At 47.4% G+C, this 18,910-nt stretch overlaps 1 protein-coding gene and 1 pseudogene across 2 annotated transcripts in view; one reads left to right on the top strand and one right to left on the bottom strand.

Moving 5' to 3' along the window:
* Window positions 1-3,893: 3,893 nt before the first annotated feature.
* Window positions 3,894-18,910, bottom strand: part of LOC145363523 (uncharacterized) — a 16,459-nt pseudogene continuing 1,442 nt past the window's right edge. The window contains exons 2-3 of the transcript XR_013890017.1: window positions 14,677-15,621; window positions 3,894-4,191 (exon numbers count right to left, since the gene is read on the bottom strand). The product of XR_013890017.1 is annotated as an uncharacterized LOC145363523 (transcript). The remainder of the gene's footprint in view (window positions 4,192-14,676; window positions 15,622-18,910) is intronic.
* LOC145363463 (uncharacterized) overlaps window positions 18,629-18,910 on the top strand; it is a 2,746-nt gene continuing 2,464 nt past the window's right edge. The window contains exon 1 of the mRNA XM_080218666.1: window positions 18,629-18,714. The gene's annotated coding sequence lies outside the window, so the exon portion shown is untranslated. The remainder of the gene's footprint in view (window positions 18,715-18,910) is intronic.

The following is an 18,910-nucleotide window of genomic DNA, read 5'->3' as shown; positions in this document are numbered from 1 at the left end:
CCAACATATTCATGCACAGGTTTGAACAAGACTTCTTCACCACACAGGACCTTCAACCAATGCTACACACTTGATACATCAATGACATTTTCCTTCTTTGGCCTCATGGCGAACAGTCACTGAAACAACTATATGAGGACATCAAGTTCCATCCCACCATCAGACTCACCATGGACTACTCTCCAGAATCGGTTACATTCTTGGACACACGTGTCTCCATTAAGAACGGTTACCTCAGCACCTCACTGTACCACAAGCCCACAGACAATCTCACAATGCTCCACTTCTCCAGCTTCCACCCTAAACATGTTAAAGAAGCCATCCCCTATGGACAAGCCCTCCGTATACACAGGATCTGCTCAGATGAGGAGGATTGCAACAGACACCTCCAGATGCTGAAAGAACAGGATATGGTGCTCAACTCATCGATCGACAGTTCCGACGCACTACAGCCAAAAACCGCACCAACCTTCTCAGAAGACAAACATGGGACATGGTGGACATAGTATCCTTCGTCGTCCAGTACTTCCCCGGAGCGGAGAGGCTACGACGTCTTCTCCGGAGTCTTCAACATCTCATTGATGAAGACGAACATCTCGCCAGGGCCATCCCCACATCCCCACTTCTTGCCTTCAAACAACCACACAACCTCAAACAGACCATTGTTCGCAGCAAACTACCCAGCCTTCAGGAGAACAGTGACCACAACACCATACAACCCTGCCACAGCAACCATTGTAAGATGTTCTGGATCATCGATACGGATGCCATCATCTCACGTGAGAATACCATCCACCAGGTACATGGTACATACTCTTGCAACTTGGCCAATGTTGTCTACCTGATACGCTGCAGGAAAGGATATCCCGAGGCTTGGTACATTGGGGAGACCATGCAGACGCTACGACAACGGATGAATGAATACTGCTCGACAATCATCAGGCAAGACTGTTCACTTCCTGTTGGCGAACACTTCAGCGGCCACAGGCATTCGGCCTTTGATCTCCGGGTAAGTGTTCTCCAAGGCGGCCTTCACGACACACAACAGTGCAGAGTCGCTGAGCAGAGACTGATAGCCAAGTTCCACACCCATGAGGACGGCCTCAACCGGGATCTTGGGCTCATGTCGCACTATCTGTAACCCCCACCACTTGCCTGGACTTACAAAATCTCACTAACTTTCCTGTCTGGAAACAATACACATCTCTTTCACATATGCTTAAAGCTCTTTCCACTTACGTTGTCTGGACCTTTAAGAATTGATTAGCTGTAAAGACTCGCATTCCAATCATTATGCATGTAAATTGAGTTTGTGTCCTTTTTATGATCAGAACTCCCAGCCACCTGACGAAAGGACAGGCTGTCCCGAAAGCCTGTTTTTGCTTTTGCTACAAATAAACCTGTTTGGACTTTAAACTGGTGTTGTGGGATTTCTTTCTGTTAAAGCTGGAAACACAGGAACCACTTTCTGGTGACTGTCCACAGCAGCATGGCCCTCTGCCATGTTCTCAGTAATGGGTGCTGACTCTGAACACTGCAAGCGAATATGATCTTTGTGTCTGCGAACAACTCTTCCGTTTGACAGTCTCACGACCCAAGATACTGGACCACTCTGCTTTAAAATTGTTCCCAGTAACCATCTTTGGTAACTCCTAAAGTTTCTGATGTAAACCTGATCACCCGGTTTGCACTGCCTGTCATTGGCACGGTAGTCGTGTCCCTCCTTCTGCTCCTCTTGACTCCTGCTCACTTTTGCTCTGAGATTCGGATGAAGCAAAATCCAGATGAGACTTCAGCTTTAAACGTAAAAATTCCACAGGAGAGAGTCCGGTTGTGGATTGTGGCATGATGCGATACTGGAACATAGAACACTACAGCACAAACAGGCCCTTCGGCCCACAAGTTGCGCCGATCACATCTATACCTACCAAGCCATAGCACTATCTGTAACTCCCAATCCCATTAAATCCCATATACTCATCCAGAAGTCTTTTAAAAGACTCCAGCGAGTTCGCCTCTACCACCACTGACAGCAGCCGATTCCACTCTGAGTGAAAAACTTACCCCAACACCACCTCTGTACTTGCTTCCCACCACCTTAAACCTGTGTCCTCTCGTAGTGACCATTTCAGCCCTGGGAAACAGTCTCCAAGAATCCACCCTATCTATTCCTCTCAACATTTCATAAACCTCTATCAGGTCGCCTCTCAACCTTCGTCTCTCCAGGGAGAAGAGACCGAGCTCCCTCAACCTATCTTCATGAGGCATGCCTCCCAATCCAGGCAACATCCTTGTAAATCTCCTCTGCACCCTCTCAATAGCCTCCACATCCTTCCTGTAGTGAGGCAACCAGAATTGTGCACAGTACTCCAAGAGGGAACAAAAATCTTAACAGTTTTGTTCTTAAAGTATCACCTGCCATTCTCTTCGATCCATCCTTCCGAGTTTGGATAGCTCTTTCTGCTAGACCGTTTGTAGCCGATGAAACACACATGGTGTATACCATTCTTTTACGTGAATTCCTAAAATAGCTCAGTTGTAAACAGAGTGTTGTTATCCGAAACAAACAAATCTGCTTACCCAGGGCTTGTGAAAATTTGACACAACTTCCCTATTGTCACAGGAGCTGGAATATTACTCATGATCTGTGCTTTCAACCATTTTGAATGCACACATCTACAACGACCAAACACGTGTGATTCATGAAAGGGCCCCCAAAGTCCACCTGTAGTCTGGACCACGGCCTATCGGGCCACTCCCAAGGATGAAGTGACAACTTACCCAATATGTTGGGAGGCGGGGTGAACTCAGAAGAAACATTCAACACTCAAGCCTGATTCGATCGATAAACAGTTTATTGAGTGACGCCAGCAAGCAGAAGGCAGAGGAGCTGACCGTGTGCAACTCCACCCAACAAAGATAATCATCAATTCTTATACAGTTACTCAGCCTATCCTGGCTGGACTCAATTCATTCAGAATGGTACTGGATTACATTAGTTATGTAACAGTCCAATGAAAATTAGTATCTGACCATTATGGGGTTTTGTGATCATCTCATGAACAGCCCCCATCATGATGTTTTACAGACCCCCTTATCTATTATCCTTGGGCTTTCTTTGGAACATAGATTCCCTTGGTTTGAAAAGGAGTGGATTAAAAGTTCTCAAATGGACATCAGCACCCTTCCTTTGTTTTAATCTAACGACCGCACGGTCTGGGAATCATTTGCATTTAATAATCTCACGTTCTAAACTTTTTCCTTCAGTATCCAATTCTAAAATTTTCCTTTTCATTGTGTCAATTGCACCAGGAATAAATCTTTGGATCTGACAGGAAGTATAACCCAAGATCAATCATTTCACACAGGTTTGGTCAGAATCATTTCACATGTCCCAAATTTTAAATAACCATTATAAATTAAAATTCTCATTCTCACATGTATGAATTGTATCAGGATTAAAATTCCTGCATGATTAGTAAATTTCCTGGAATCATGTCTCTGGCCAGTAAATATGTCTCCAGGCTCATAAATTTTGAAAAAAAGCTTTATTAATTACACTTCCCTTTTTAAAATGTTTGATTTAAATCACAGATAGAAATCCTCAAAGCGTGAAGCATTCAATCCACAAATATTATCCATAGACCAGCAGAGAAACTTAGCACGTGCTTTACAAGAACAACAACTAAAAAAATTCCTTAAGTGTTCTTGTAATTCTCTTTTTAAACTCCCTGAAATACCTTTATTTGAACACTTGAGATGAGGTTAATTCCTCAGATAGATAAACTTCAACAAATGCAGTTGTAAAAGTAATTGAGAGCAGAAACAATAACACAATCCAATCCCTGAAATCACTCATGAACATGTTGGTGTCTCAGCAGATTGGATGAAACTCAGAAGCCCTTCCCACACTGAGATCAGGTAAACGGTTTCTCCCCAGTGTGAACTCACTGGTGACTCCTGCAGGCTGCATAAGTCAGTGAGTCCCTTCCCACACTGAGAGTAGGTGAACCTCCTCTCCCCAGTATGAGCTTGCTGGTGTCTCTGCAGGCTGCGTAACTGAGTGAATCATTTCCCACGTTGAGAGGTGAATGGCCTCTCCCCAGTGTGAACATGCTGGTGTCTCTTCCGGTGGGATGACCTAGTGAATCCCTCCCCACACTGAGAGCAAATGAATGGCCTCTCTCCAGTGTGACCGCGCCAATGAGATGGGGCCCAGTATCTCTTCCCACAGTCTGCACATTTCCATGGTTTCTTCATGATGAAAGTGTCCTTGCTGCTCCCTTGGGTATATAATCAGTTGAAGCCTTATCCATATATAGAACACACTGAGTACAGTCTCCCCATGCTGTGATTGGTGTGATATTTATTCAGGCTGTGTAACTGGTTAAAGCTCTTCAGTCAGGACATTGGAATGCTCTCACTTGAGAGTTGCAGTGTGTTGGTGCTTTCAGTCACACTGATGTTTAAAATCTTTTCAAATCGACAGACCGGACAACCATTTCTCCTTCTAAATTTAAAAGCCAATGATGTTCAGCTCCAAAGGCATATGGCTCTGTCAGATCTAGACATGACATTTGCGATTTCTGCCTCTGATTTCTCTTTCAATATCATATAAATTGAGTTACAAAATTCATCACAGTTAGTACAGGATAGAAATTCAGAACAGACAATTCTACTTTCTATTGAACATTCTTTCCTCTCTCATTCCCCAAAAGCTGTAAATCTCCATCCCTCACACCCTCCCTCCGCTCTCACTCTGTAGTATCTAATATACACCCTCCCAATTTCTCTGAAGGTGCTGATTGACAGATCCATGCTCACTGCTTCCTGTCCTGGACACACAAATCATAAAAAAATTGAAGCTGCAGTTGCCCATTCAGCCCATCGAACTGCCTCAACCATTCATTGGGAATTGGCCGATCAACCTCAGCACCATTTCCCACACTATCCCCCAGATCATTCGATGTCTTCAATATCTCAAACTCATCAATTTCTGCCTTGAAAGTTCCTCTGGGATGCAGAATTCAAAAACTTCACCACATACTTGAGTGAGAAAATCCCTCCTCATTTCTCTCCATTTTCTTACCGGCTCCCCACGACACCTCCTTTATCAATCAGAAATCAGTCTAACTCGCCCTGGAATATATTCAATGACCCTCAGCCTCCACTGATGAGCGGCAGGGTAGCACAGTGGTTAGCACTACTGCTTCACAGCTCCATGGTCCTGGGTTCGATTCCGGCTTGGGTCACTGTCTGTGCAAACACCACACATTCTCCTTGTGTCTGCATGGGTTTCCTCTGGGTGCTCCGGTTTCCTCCCACAGTCCAAAGACTGTGGGAGGTTAGGTTGATTGGCCATGCTAAAAATTGCCCCTTAGTGTCCAGAGACGTGTAGGTTAAAGGGACTATTGGGTATAATATGTAGGGATATCGGGGTGGGGTTTGCTTATGACTGTGTTCGGTGCAGACTCGATGGGCCAATGGGCCTCTTTCTGCACTGTAGGGTTCTATAATTATGATTAGTATCCATGATTATGGTCCCTGTGGAAAAGAAATCCAAAGACTAATAACTATAATGAGCAAGATTTATGTAATGAGGCGGGTAGAATTAGGGACCTTGTGGTGAAGGATCCTCTTGGGAAGAGTGATCATTGTATGGTGGAGTTTCTGATGCAGATGGAGGAGGAGAAAGAGGGTTCCCGGACATGTGTCCTTTGTTTGAACAGAGGGGAGTACGGTAGGATGAGAGAGGAATTGGCGAATGTTGATTGGGGGAGTGTGTTGGATGGTAGGTCTGCTGAGGAGCAGTGAGGGATCTTTAAGGGGATCTTTCTTGGTGCTCAGCAGAAATTTATTCCGATGGTTAAAAAGGATCGTAGAAGGAGAGGTAATCAGCCGTGGATAACGAAGGAGGTGAAGGAAAGTGTTAAATTAAAAGTGGATGCGTTTAGAGCAGCTAAGAGTAGTGGGCGAGAAAAGGATTGGGAGAGGTTTAAATGTCAACAAAGATTGACAAAGAAGTTGATAAAGAAGGGTAGGATAAACTATGAAGCTGGGCTAGCGCTTAATATAAAAAAGGATAGCAAGAGTTTTTATCAATACATAAAAAGGAAGAGGCTGGCTAGGGTGAACATTGGACCCTTAGAGGATGAGAGGGGGGTCTTAGTGGTAGGGGATGGGGAAATGGCTGAGGCCCTGAATAACTTTTTTATTTCGGTCTTCACAGAGGAGGACGTGAATAATTTGCCAGGTGTTAGCGATGGAAAGATGGTAGGAGTGGAGGGCCTGAATGAAATTATTGTTACTTAGAGGATGAGAGGGGGGGTCTTAGTGGTAGGGGATGGGGAAATGGCTGAGGCCCTGAATAACTTTTTTATTTCAGTCTTCACAGAGGAGGACGTGAATAATTTGCCAGGTGTTAGCGATGGAAAGATGGTAGGACTGGAGGGCCTGAATGAAATTATTGTTACTAGAGAGGCGGTGCTCGACAGACTGGAGGGACTGATTGTGGACAAGTCCCCAGGACCGGATAAAATGCATCCAAGGGTTCTGAAAGAAATGGCGGAGGTGATAGTGGATGCCTTGGTGATTATTTTCCAAACGTCGCTGGATTCCGGGGAAGTGCTGGAAGATTGGAAAATGGCTAATGTTACGCCGTTGTTTAAGAAGGGTGGCAGGCAAAAGGCGGGGAATTATAGGCCGGTTAGTTTAACGTCTGTTGTAGGAAAAATGTTAGAATCTGTGATCAAGGAGAAAATAGCAAGGCATCTTGAGGAGAATTGTTTGGTAGAGCAGACGCACCACGGTTTCTTTAAGGGGAAGTCGTGTCTGACAAATTTATTGGCGTTCTATGAGGATGTGTCTAGGGCGGTGGATAGAGGAGAGCCGGTGGATGTGGTCTTTCTGGATTTTCAGAAGGCGTTTGACAAGGTACCTCACAAGAGGTTATTGCAGAAGGTCAGGGGACATGGAGTTGGGGGTAGGGTGTTAGCGTGGATAGAGGATTGGTTGTCAAATAGGAGGCAGAGAGTGGGGGTCAATGGGTGCTATTCGGATTGGCGGTTGGTGACTAGTGGGGTGCCCCAGGGGTCGGTGCTGGGGCCTCAGCTATTTACCATTTATATAGATGATCTGGAAGAGGGAACCGAGTGCAGGGTGTCGAAATTTGCTGATGACACCAAGATTGATGGAACGGCAAATTGTGCAGAGGGTGTGGAGAGTCTGCAGAAGGATCTAGATAGGCTGGGCGAGTGGGCCAGGAACTGGCAAATGGAATTTAATGTTGGCAAATGTCAGGTTGTCCACTTTGGTAGGAATAATGGTAATGACTATTACTTACGTGGCGAAAAAATGCAGCATGCGACAGTGCAGAGGGACCTCGGGGTCCTTGTGCATGAGTCGCAAAAACCCAGCCTGCAGGTGCAGCAGGTGGTCAGGAAGGCGAATGGGATGCTGGTCTTCATAGCGAGGGGGATTGAATATAAAAGTAGGGAGGTCTTGCTGCAGCTGTACAGGGCACTGGTGAGGCCGCAGCTGGAGTACTGTGTGCAGTTTTGGTCGCGCACTTACGCAAGGATATTTTGGCCTTGGAGGGCGTGCAGAGGAGGTTTACTAGGCTGATTTCGGAGTTGAGGGGGTTGAAATATGAGGAGAGGCTGAATGAACTAGGCTTGTACTCGTTAGAGTTTAGAAGAATGAGGGGAGATCTCATTGAGACATATAAAATGATGAATGGGATGGATAGGATAGAGGTGGAGAGGCTCTTCCCGCTTAGAAAGGACAGTAGGACTAGAGGGCACAGCCTCAAGATAAAGGGGGGGCGGTTTAGAACAGAGTTGAGGAGGAACTTCTTCACTCAAAGGGTGGTGAATCTCTGGAATTCTCTGCCCGTTGAAGTGGTGGAGGCCGCCTCGCTCAATATTTTTAAGAAGCGGGTTGATGGGTTTTTGATAAGAGAGGGGATTATGGGGAGAGGGCGGGAATGTGGAACTGAGACAAGACAGATCAGCCATGATCTTATTGAATGGCGGGGCAGGCTCGAGGGGCTAGATGGCCTACTCCTGCTCCTATTTCTTATGTTCTTATGACTGAAAATATATAATGCAGCTGCAGTACAATATTAGTCTGTCTGAATCTCAATCTTCATTCAGAGAGAGAGGAGCAGTAGCTTGGCTAGGCAGACAATGGATGAATGTCCTTGCCCCCATTTACACAAGGCCCGGACTATGATTGGCTGGAGGACCAGTGCCCATCCGGTCCTCCACGCATTGCCATTGGTCAATATCCCGCATGTCGACAATGAGGGGGCGGAACCTGAGTCCGCGTAGAGGTGGGCGGGGCTTTGACCGCCAGCAGCGGGTGTTTTGCTTCTGGAACCAGAGATATTGCTGCCAATGGGGCACTACGTGCTGGGAACGCCCCTCTGAATTATTGTGACGGCACAATGGAGCCCGGCCTGAATCAGCCAATAGCAATCACTCTGCCCCGCGGTGACGTCTCTGGGTTCAGGCGCGTGGACCCGGTAGCCCCGCCCCCGCCCGTTGTTCCCCCAGTCCGTACATTCCACACTTTGTTAGCCCAGTCAGATAGACGTAGATCTGTCTGGGAGCCTGCATGGAGATTTTCAGCTCTGTGGGTCCAGGGCTGGAAACAGTGAGCATGAATCTGACAATATATAGAACGGGGCAGGGCTTTGATCTGCAGAGAGCTAGCATTGATTCACTGGACCGAATGGCCTCATATCAAGCCCTGACGTCTGACTGATCTAAAAATTCAGCTGCTCCAGTCTAACTAACTGAATTGCCTCATCATAGAATCGTACAAAATAGAAAACGCCCTTCAGCCCATCAAGTTTTCACTCAGAGAGTGGTGAGTGCGTGGAATGGGCTGCCGGCAATGGTGGTGGAGGTGGATTCATAGAGTCTTTTAATAGACTTTTAGATAAGTACATGGAACTTAGTAAGATAGAGGGTTATAGGTAAGCCTAGTAATCTCTAAGGTAGGGACATGTTTGGCACAACTTTGTGGGCCAAAGGGCCTGTATCGTGCTGTAGTTTTTCTATGTTTCTATATTTAAGTCTGCACCGACAGTCAAGAAATGCCTAACCTTCCACCTAATCCCATTTACCAGCACCTGGCCCATAACCTTAAATGTTTTGACTTGCCAAGTGCTGATCCAGGTATTTTTTTGAAGATGCAAGGTGCCAATCTCACAAATCTCCTCTGCACCCTCTCTAAGAACTTGACATCTTTCCTAAAGTGTGGTCCCACTCTCGAGGGATAGAATTGAATAACAGGGAGGTGATGTTCGACTTGATTAGGAGCATGGCTAGACTGCACCGGAATACTGTCAACATTTGTGATCTCCACATTGGAATTCCTCCAATGTTGAAAGAAGCCATTCAGTCCACTGAGACTGCAGTGACTTTCTGAAAGTTCATCCCAGCCAGGTCCACCCACCCTATCTTTGTAACCCCACATATTTACCATAGCTAATCCACCTAACCTGCACATCTTTGGACTATGGGTGGAAACCAGAGCACCTGGAGGAAACACATCCAGACATGGGAAGAATGTGCAAACTCCACAGAGACAGTGACCCAAGGCCAGAACTGAGCCCAGATCAGTTCTGTGAGGCAGCAGTGCTAACTGCTGTAGAAATGGATGCACCGGAGAAGGGGCAACAAAGATTCACAAGAATAATCCCAGAACTGACAGCATTTAGAGCTCAGGAAAGGCTGGGGGTGCTGATTGTTACAAAGCATTATCAGTTTAAATGAGGTTTATTTTTGATCTTTTACACTGTTCCAATTTGGCTGTACATTGCCCAATTCTGGACCCCAAATTTTGAAGAGTTTGAATTTGGCACAGATATAACCATCAAGCAAAGAGTCAGACACCAATTCAATCAACTGTATCAAAATTTATTGGTTATAAGCAACTTTTAGAAACTGAACACCTAACAGAGATGGGATGTAGGGTAAAGTTTAGTCATAAATGATACTTTCCCAACTCCACACTTTCAAATCCAAGAGAAGTGGACAACAACGTGAACTCCTGGGGCTGACAGAGAAACAGTCACTGCCTCCCAGAAGCACAGATGGCACCTTCCTGGGGTTTTGAATAGTAAGGAACCCATCACTGAACCAGTCCCAGGACTAACTACTCATCTTTTCTAAATTCATTCGAGGGACATGGGCATCGCTGGCTGACCAACATTTCTTGCCCATCCCTAGTCTCCCTTGAGAAGGTGAGCTGCCTTCTTGAATCGCTGCAGTCCATGTTCTGTGGGTTGATCCACAATGCCGTTAGGGAGGGAATTCCAGGATTTTGACCCAGCGACTAGAAAGAAACAGTGGTATATTTCTAGGTCAGGATGGTGAGTGACTTGGAGGTGTTCCCATTCATCTGCTGCCCTTGTCCTTCCAGAATGGAAGTGGTTGTGTGTTTGGAAGATGCTGTCTAAGGATCTTCGGTGAATTGCATCTTGTACATACTGCTTCTACTGAGTATCGGTGGAGGATTGAATGTTTGTAGTTGTGGTGTCAATCAAGCGCTCTGCTTTGTCCTGGATAGTGTCAAGCTTCTTGAGTGTTGTTGGAACCGCACCACTCAGGTGAGTATTCCATCAAACTGCTGACTTGTGTCTTGTGGATAGGCTACGAGGAATCAGGAGGTGAATTACTTGCCACAGTATTCCTAGCCTCTGACCTGCTCTTGTAGCCACTGTGTTTATGTGGTGAGTCCAGTTGAGTTTCTGGTCAATGGTAACCCCAATGATATTGACAGTGTGGGATTCAGTGATGGTTACACCACTGAATGTTAAGGGGCGGTGGTTAGAGTGTCTCTTATTGGTGATTGGTCATTGCCTGGCATTGTTATTTGCCTCTTGTCAGCCCAAGCCCGGATATTGTCCGGATCTTGTTGCACTTAAACATGAACTGCTTCAGTATCTGAGGAGTTGCGAATGGTGCTGAACGTTGTGCAATCATCGGCGAACATCCCCACTTCCGATCTTATGATGGAGGGAATATCATTGATGAAGCAGCTGAAGATTGTTGGCCTAGGACACTGCCTTGAGAGACTCCTGCAAAGATGTCATGGGGCTGAGTTGACTGACCCTCCACAACCACTACCATCTTCCTATGTTCCAGGTATGACTTCATCAAGCAGAGAGTTTGCCCCCTGAGACCCATTGATTCCAGTATTGCTAGGGCTTCTTGATGTCACACTCGGTCAAAACCGGCCTTGGCGTCAAGAGCTGTCACTCTCACCTCATCTCAGGAATTCAGCTGTTTTGTCAACGTTTAAACCAAAGCTGTAATGAGGTCAGGAGCTGAGTGACGTTGTCGAAACCCAAACTGGGCGTCACTGAGCAGGTGCTGCTTGGTAGCGCTGTTGATGACCCCTTCCATCACTTTAATGATGATTGAGAGTGGACTGATTGGGCGGTAATTGGCCAGGTTGGATTTGTCCTGATTTTTTTGTGTACAGGACATATTGTTGGGTGGATACCAGTGTTGTAACTGTACTGTACAAGCTTGGCTAGGGCAGTGGCAAGTTCTGGAGCACAAGTCTTCACTCCTACTGCTGGAATGTTATCAGGGCCCACTGTCTTTGCAGCATCCAGTACCTCCAACAGTTTCTTGATATCACATGGAGTGAATCAGATTGATTGGAGACAGGCATCGGAGATGCTGGGGACCACTGATGGAGGCCGAGGTGGATCATCTACACTTCCCTGATCTTTATTGGAAACAACCTTCACGTTGATAGGAGGAAGCTCGACTATCCCCCAAGATCCAAATCACTTCTCCCACACTCGACGTTCACAAAGCTGGACCCCGGAAACCCCTCTTTTTACACCCAAAAGATGTTGTGAGCCCACCTGAAGCAAGTGGTTGGAAACGGCTAAGAGTCTATAATTTTTCAATAGAGTCAACTCCATTGCTTCCAGTTAATCACTGGTCTTCAACTGAGGACAATGCCTTCCTTTCAGCTACGTCTGTTATCTTGATGTCTCTACAAGAATCTCATTCATTCAGACAGACTCAACAGTCAAGGAGAGTGCAAGTGTTCCTGATAGGGAGAGAGTCCAAAGCTTATCCCATTTCTTTCCCAGCTCTTACACCACCTTAATGTCCTCGACAGAAAAGCTGATGGAGAAATACAGAAATAACTGAAGTGACTTCTCATTAACTGCTGATTATTAATTGAATTGAAATTTAACTGAGTCACCTGTTTCTGGTTAATTCCTATTGATGTAATAACCCTTCATGAATACACGTGAGTGATAATACTGAATATTAAACGGCTTCTTATCTCTGCGCCAGAACAAAATGACATTTTGACCTTTCATTGCTGTGAATGTAACTGGAATTAAACTGAAAATGGTTATGTTTCACTAAAATCTAGTGCGCAGACTTAGTTACACGACTGGCCTGCACTGTGCTGTAGACTCAATGGAACAGAGACAAATTTATTTATTTTAGGTCTGTCTGTAGTAGTGGGAAAAACACTATTTACATTCAGGATAAAATATATTCTTTCATCAGCCTTTGTGGAGCATTTCATTGGAAATGTGTTCACCCAGGCCCAACACCTCCCCCTGCCTTCAACCCCACCCACCCACCCCAACATCTTCATTTTAGCTTTTCTGGCATTTGGCCATTCTTTATTCTCTCTGTGGACAGCTACTAGCAGTCTTTTCCCCTAGTTTCTGTAGCTATGATACATCTTTCATTCCCTCATCCTGCAGTATAAATATTTCCCACTTTCTATGCCTTTTAGCTTTGACAAAGGGTCGCCTGGATTCGAAACGTCAGCTCTCTTCTCTCCTTACAAATGCTGCCAGACCTGCTGAGATTTTCCAGCATTTTCTATTCTGGTTACAAAAATATACAGATAGGTTAAGACAGGGGCAAAGATCTGCCAAATGGATAATAATGTGGCAAAAAAGTCAAATCACCCATTTTGGCAGGAAGAATAAAAGAGAAGCTTATCATTTAAATGGTGTGAGATTGCAGAGCTGGGATGTGCAAGGGATCTGGGTGTCCCAGTGCATGAATCACAAAAGGCCGGTATACAGGTACAGCAAGGAATTGGGAAAGCTAATAGAATGTTGCTGTTTACTGCAAAAGGAATTGAATACAAAAGTAGGGAGATTATGCTTCAGTTATACAGGACATTGGTGAAACCATATCTGGAGTACTGTGTACAAAATGGCTGTAAACTAGGCTTGTACTCGTTAGAGTTTAGAAGAATGAGGGGAGATCTCATTGAGACGTATAAGATGATGAATGGGATGGATAGGATAGAGGTGGAGAGACTCTTCCCGCTCAGAAAGGATAGTAGGACCAGGGGGCACAGCCTCAAGATAAAGGGGGGGCGGTTTAGAACGGAGTTGAGAAGGAACTTCTTCACTCAAAGGGTGGTGAATCTCTGGAATTCTCTGCCCGTTGAAGTGGTGGAGGCTGCCTCGCTAAATATTTTTAAGAAGCGGGTTGATGGGTTTTTGATAAGAGAGGGGATTAAGGGTTATGGGGAGAGGGCGGGAAAGTGGAACTGAGCCACGACAGATCAGCCATGATCTTATTGAATGGCGGGGCAGGCTCAAAGGGCTAGATGGCCTACTCCTGCTCCTATTTCTTATGTTCTTATGTTCTTATTTAGGAATGATGTAAACACATTGGAAACAGCTCAGCAAAGGTTTACTGGACTAGTACCTGAAATCGACTGGTTTGTCTAATGTGGATCGATTGGACAGGCTGGACTTGTATCAACTGGAATTTAGAAGAGTAAAACAAATAACAGAACTTTTTTCTCTCAGAGGGTGGTGAGTCTCTGCAACTCTCTCCCTCAAAGGACAGTGGAAGCACAGTCTCTGAATATTCTGAGGTTTGAAGGCAGAGCTAGAGAAATTCTTGATAAGCAAGGGGGTGAAAGATTATTGGGGGGGCGTCGTTGGGAATGTGAAGCTGAGGTTACAATCAGATCAGCTGTGTATGTATTGAATGTGGAGCAGGCTCGAGGGGTGTACCCCTGTTAATATGCATATTCATCAATTATCACATCCTGTGTAATAGATCGTAGCATTTTCCCTCCGACTGATGTCAGGCTAATGGGTCTGTGGTTCCCGGTTTTCTCTCTCCCTCCTTAAACAGTGGGGTTACATTTACACCTTCCAATCTGCAGCAACCATTCCACAATCTATAGAATTTAGAAACATAACCACCAATGTATGCACTATCTCCACAGCCACCTCTTTCAACACTCTGAGATGTAGATCATCAGATTTTGGGGGATTTATTCACTTTGAACCCCATTAATTTCTTCAGTGCTACTTTTTCATAATACAAATCTCTTTCAGTTCTTCATGCTCACTACTCCCTTTGCATGCTTTGCGAGGCTTCCAAACAGTATTGCGAACAAAACATCAAAATAACTTCCTAACACCCTTTCACTCTGTGATGCTTGAGAAATCCTAAGCCAGATATTCGCAACAAGGTTGAAAGATTATCAGCCCACTGGAGGCAAAGTCGTGAGATCGGCCAGTCCAGCAGAAAGAAACTCCAATTCTCTCACAGTTGGTCACTGGGGAATGAACAAAATGCAGTCCTGGATGTAATTGAGAGCAGAAACAATAACAGCAGACTTCAACCCCTGTAATCACATGTGAACTCGCTGGTGTCGCCGCAGGTTGGATAACTGAGTGAATCCTTTCCCGCACCGAGAGCAGGTGAACGGCCTCTCCTTAGTGTGAACTCGCTGGTGTGTCTGCAGGGTGGATAACTGAGCAAATCCCTTCCCACACTGAGGGCAGGTGAACGGCCTCTCCCCAGTGTGAAACCGCTGGTGTGTCTGCAGGTGGGATAACTGAGTGAACCCGTTCCCGCACTGAGAGCAGGTGAACGGCCTCTCCCTAGTGTGGACTCGCTGGTGTGTCTGCAGGGTGGATGACTGACTGAATCCCTTCCCGCACTGAGAGCAGATGAATGGCCTCTCCTCATTGTGAACTCGCTGGTGCGTCTGCAGGGTGGATGACTGAGTGAATCTCTTCCCGCAGCGAGCACAGATGAATGGCCTCTCCTCATTGTGAACTCGTTGGTGTGTCTGCAGGGTGGATAATCGACTGAATCCATTCCCACACTGAGAGCAGATGAACGGTCTCTCCCCAGTGTGGCTGCGTCGATGAGTTTCCAAGTGAGAAGGGTATCTGAATCCCTTCCCACAGTCCCCACATTTCCACCGTTTTTCCATGGTGCAGGTGTCCTTGTGTCTCTCCAGGTCGGACAATCAGTTGAAACCTCATCCACACACACAGAACACGGGTACGGTCTCTTCTCGCTGTGGATGCTGCGATGTTTTCTCAGGCTGTGGAACTGAAACGTTTTCCATACGCAATGCACTGGAACATTCTCGCTCTGGTACGTGTGTCTCGGTGCTTTCCAGTCACACTGATGTTTAAAATCTCCTGAAGCAGACAGAACAGAGAAACATTTCTCCTTCTAGATTCAAAGGTGGACAATATTCAGGTCCCGATGAATTGAGTGACTCTGCCAGATGTTGATGTGACATTTGATCTGAGATTTCTGTCTGTAAATCCTCACCTCTGATACCCTGAAAAAGACGTTAACAAAGTCATCACAGTCAGTATAGGATCGAAATTCAGAACAGACAATTCTAGTTTCTGTGGAATATTCTTTCCTCTCTCATTCCCCAAAAGATATGAATCCCCATCCCACACACTCTCCCTCCATTCTCACTCTGCTGTATCTAATATTCACCCTCCCAAATTTCTTGAGTGTGTTGATAATATTGATTATTAAATGGATAGAATGGCTCCAGTTGGTTAAGGAACAGGGGGTTGTGATTGATGATGATCTTGAACTTGCTGCGTATGAGGATATTCAAGCAGAGATGATCAATAATTTCTAAATGAAACAGAATGGGTGCTGCAGGGATACAGAATGGGAACCACTCCAGACTGACAGAATTGTTTGACAGAGGGTTTATAATTTCATTTTGATAATTCATTAATTAGAGTCACAAGGACTCTTACATTAACACTGCAATTAAGTCAACGTGAAGATCACCAAAAACTATGAAATTACTGTGAGAGTCAGAACGGACTCGAGTTATCCAATCGACTCCTTCTGTGCTGTAATGACTGTGACTGGAAACGTATAACGTAGCTACAGGACTATATTACAAGACTGGAAATAATAAATGCATTTATTACAGGACCAGAAGTAAACCTGTCCCATATAACAACACCAGAGATGGTCTCTGTTTTAGTTTAGCTTCTGCTCGACTTTAAAAGAGATGAGGCAACCTTCAAGATTCTGAAAGGTCTTGGATGTGCAGAAGATGTTTACTCTCATGGGAGAATCATGGGGTTGCTGTTTAAAAAACACTGTTGCTGATAGAAGACAGAGATGAGAAGATTTTTTTTTCATTCAGAGAGTCTTGAATCTTTGGAAGTCCCTTCCTCAAAAGCAGAAGTGGACTCTAGATTTCAATAAGGAATGAGATACATTTCTTGGGGATCAAGGGATATGGTGGGGGTGGGGGTGGGGGTGGGGGTAGGAGGAGGTGGGATTACGATATTGAATTTGATGATGAGCCATGACCATAATGAACGGCACAGTTTGCTCGAAGGGCCCACTTCTATTTTCTAGTATGTTTCTATGTAAACATGAGGAGCCTGGGGCTGAAGTGTAACCAAATTTTTTGCCACCGCTTCAGGCAACTTCTCACACTGAAACATAGAATCTAGAAGGGGAGTAAGTAAGTCCTTCAGCCCTTCGAGCTTGCTCCACCATTCATTATGGTCATGGTTGACATCAAATTCAATATCCTAATGCCACCGCCCGCCCCACTCCTGTTCGCTCATATCCCTTGATCTATAGTCTGTGGCAGTGAATTCCACACATTCATCACACTCTGGGTGAAGAAATTTCTCCTCACCTAGGTTCTAAAAGGTTTTCCCCTTATCCTCAAACTATGACCCCGAGTTCTGGACTCCCCACCACCACTGGCAATATTCTTTCTGTATCTACCCTGTCTAACTTGTTAGAATTTAAGTTTCTATGAGCTCTCACTCTTCTAAACTTCAGTGAATATAATCCTAACCGGTTTAATTTCTCCTCATATGATAGACTTGCCATCCCAGGAATCAGCCTGGTAAACCTTTGCTGTACTCCCTCTACAGCAGTGACATCAAAACTGTACACAATACTTCAGGTATGGCATCACCAACACCCTATACAACTGCAGCAAAACATGTCTATCCTCTTTCTATGAAAGTCAAATCCTCTTTCTATGAAAGTCAACACACCATTTGCCTTCTTTACTGCCTGCTGTACCTGCGCGCTTACTTTCAGCAACTAATGCATGAAAAATCGAGTATACGCCCCCCTCAATTTACACCTATTCAAGTAATGATCTGTCTTACTATTATTCCTATCAAAGTGGATAAATGTGGACATTTATCCACATCATTACTGCATCTGCAATGCAATGCCCACACCCTCAGCCTGTCCAAATCATGCTGAAGCATCTTTGCATCCTCCTCACAGCTCACCCTCCCACACAACTTTGTATTGTCTGCAAACCTTCCCTCCCCCACCCCCACTCCTCCCCCCCGCTCCTCTGCCTGCCCCTCCCCCTCCCCTCCACCCCCCAGCCCCCCTCTCCTCCTCCCCCCGGCCCCCCTCTCCTGCCCTACCCCCTCTCCCCCCTTCCTCTCCTCCCCCCTTCCCCCCCTTCCTCCCCCCTTCCTCTCCTCCCCCCTTCCCCCCCTCCTCTCCTCCCCCCCTCCCTCTCCTCCCCCTTCCCTCTCCTCCCCCTTCCCCCCTCCCCCTCCTCCCCCCCCCTCTCCTCCCCCTTCCCCCTCCTCCCCCTTCCCCCCTCCCCCTCCTCCCCCTTCCCCCTCCCCCTCCTCCCCCTTCCCCCCTCCCCCTCCTCCCCCCCCTTTCCCCCCTCCCCGCCCCCCGCCCCTCCCCCTCCTCCCCCTTCCCTCCTCCCCCCCCTTTCCCCCCTCCCCGCCCCCCGCCCCCTCCCCCCTTTCCCCCCTCCCCGCCCCCTCCCCCCGCCTCCTCCCCCCCCTCCCCGCCCCCCGCCTCCTCCCCCCCTCCCCGCCCCCCGCCTCCTCCCCCCCCTCCCCGCCCCCCGCCTCCTCCCCCGCCTCCCCGCCCCCTCCCCCCTCCCCGCCCCCTCCCCCCCTCCCCCCTCCCCGCCCCCTCCCCCCTCCCCGCCCCCTCCCCCCTCCCCGCCCCCTCCCCCCTCCCCCCTCCCCGCCCCCTCCCCCCTCCCCGCCCCCTCCCCCCTCCCGCCCCCTCCCCCCTCCCCCGCCTCCTCCCCCCCCTTCCCCCTCCCCGCCTCCTCCCCCCCCTTCCCCCCTCCCCTCCCCCCCCTTCCCCCCTCCCCTCCCCCCTTCCCCCCTCCCCCCTCCCCTCCCCTCCCCCGCCCCCCGCCTCCCGCCTCCTCCCCCCCTTTCCCCCTCCCCGCCCCCCGCCCCTCCCCCTCTACTTCCCCCCCCTCCCCCTCTTCCCGCCCCCTCCCTCCCCGCCCCTCCCCCCTCGCATCACCAAGGCACTGACGCATGCGCTCTGCTCACTGCTGAATCAAGATGGCGGCCGTTAACCTGAGCCTCGTCCCGGGAAAAAGACCAGAAGCTGAAAGCACGGGACCTGCGGATTACTATTCGAGGTTTGTGACCTTCACCAGACATTTATAAACCCTCTCCGTCCATCTGCCGGTTCCATTCCTCCCTCCACGTAGCCACGCCCTTACCGGTTGCTGATGAGACAGAAGAACGTCTCTCCCTATTGCCCTCGTCCGCAAAGCGCATGCGCCAAATGCTGCACCTCACCGCGCATGACTAACGTTGTCCCGTGCTGTAGAT

The sequence above is a fragment of the Carcharhinus amblyrhynchos genome, unplaced genomic scaffold (genome assembly GCF_965287045.1).
Source record: "Carcharhinus amblyrhynchos unplaced genomic scaffold, sCarAmb.v2.hapA scaffold_39, whole genome shotgun sequence".
In the NCBI taxonomy this organism is placed as follows: Eukaryota; Metazoa; Chordata; class Chondrichthyes; order Carcharhiniformes; family Carcharhinidae; genus Carcharhinus; species Carcharhinus amblyrhynchos.
This window is presented reverse-complemented; position numbering and strand designations above follow the sequence as displayed.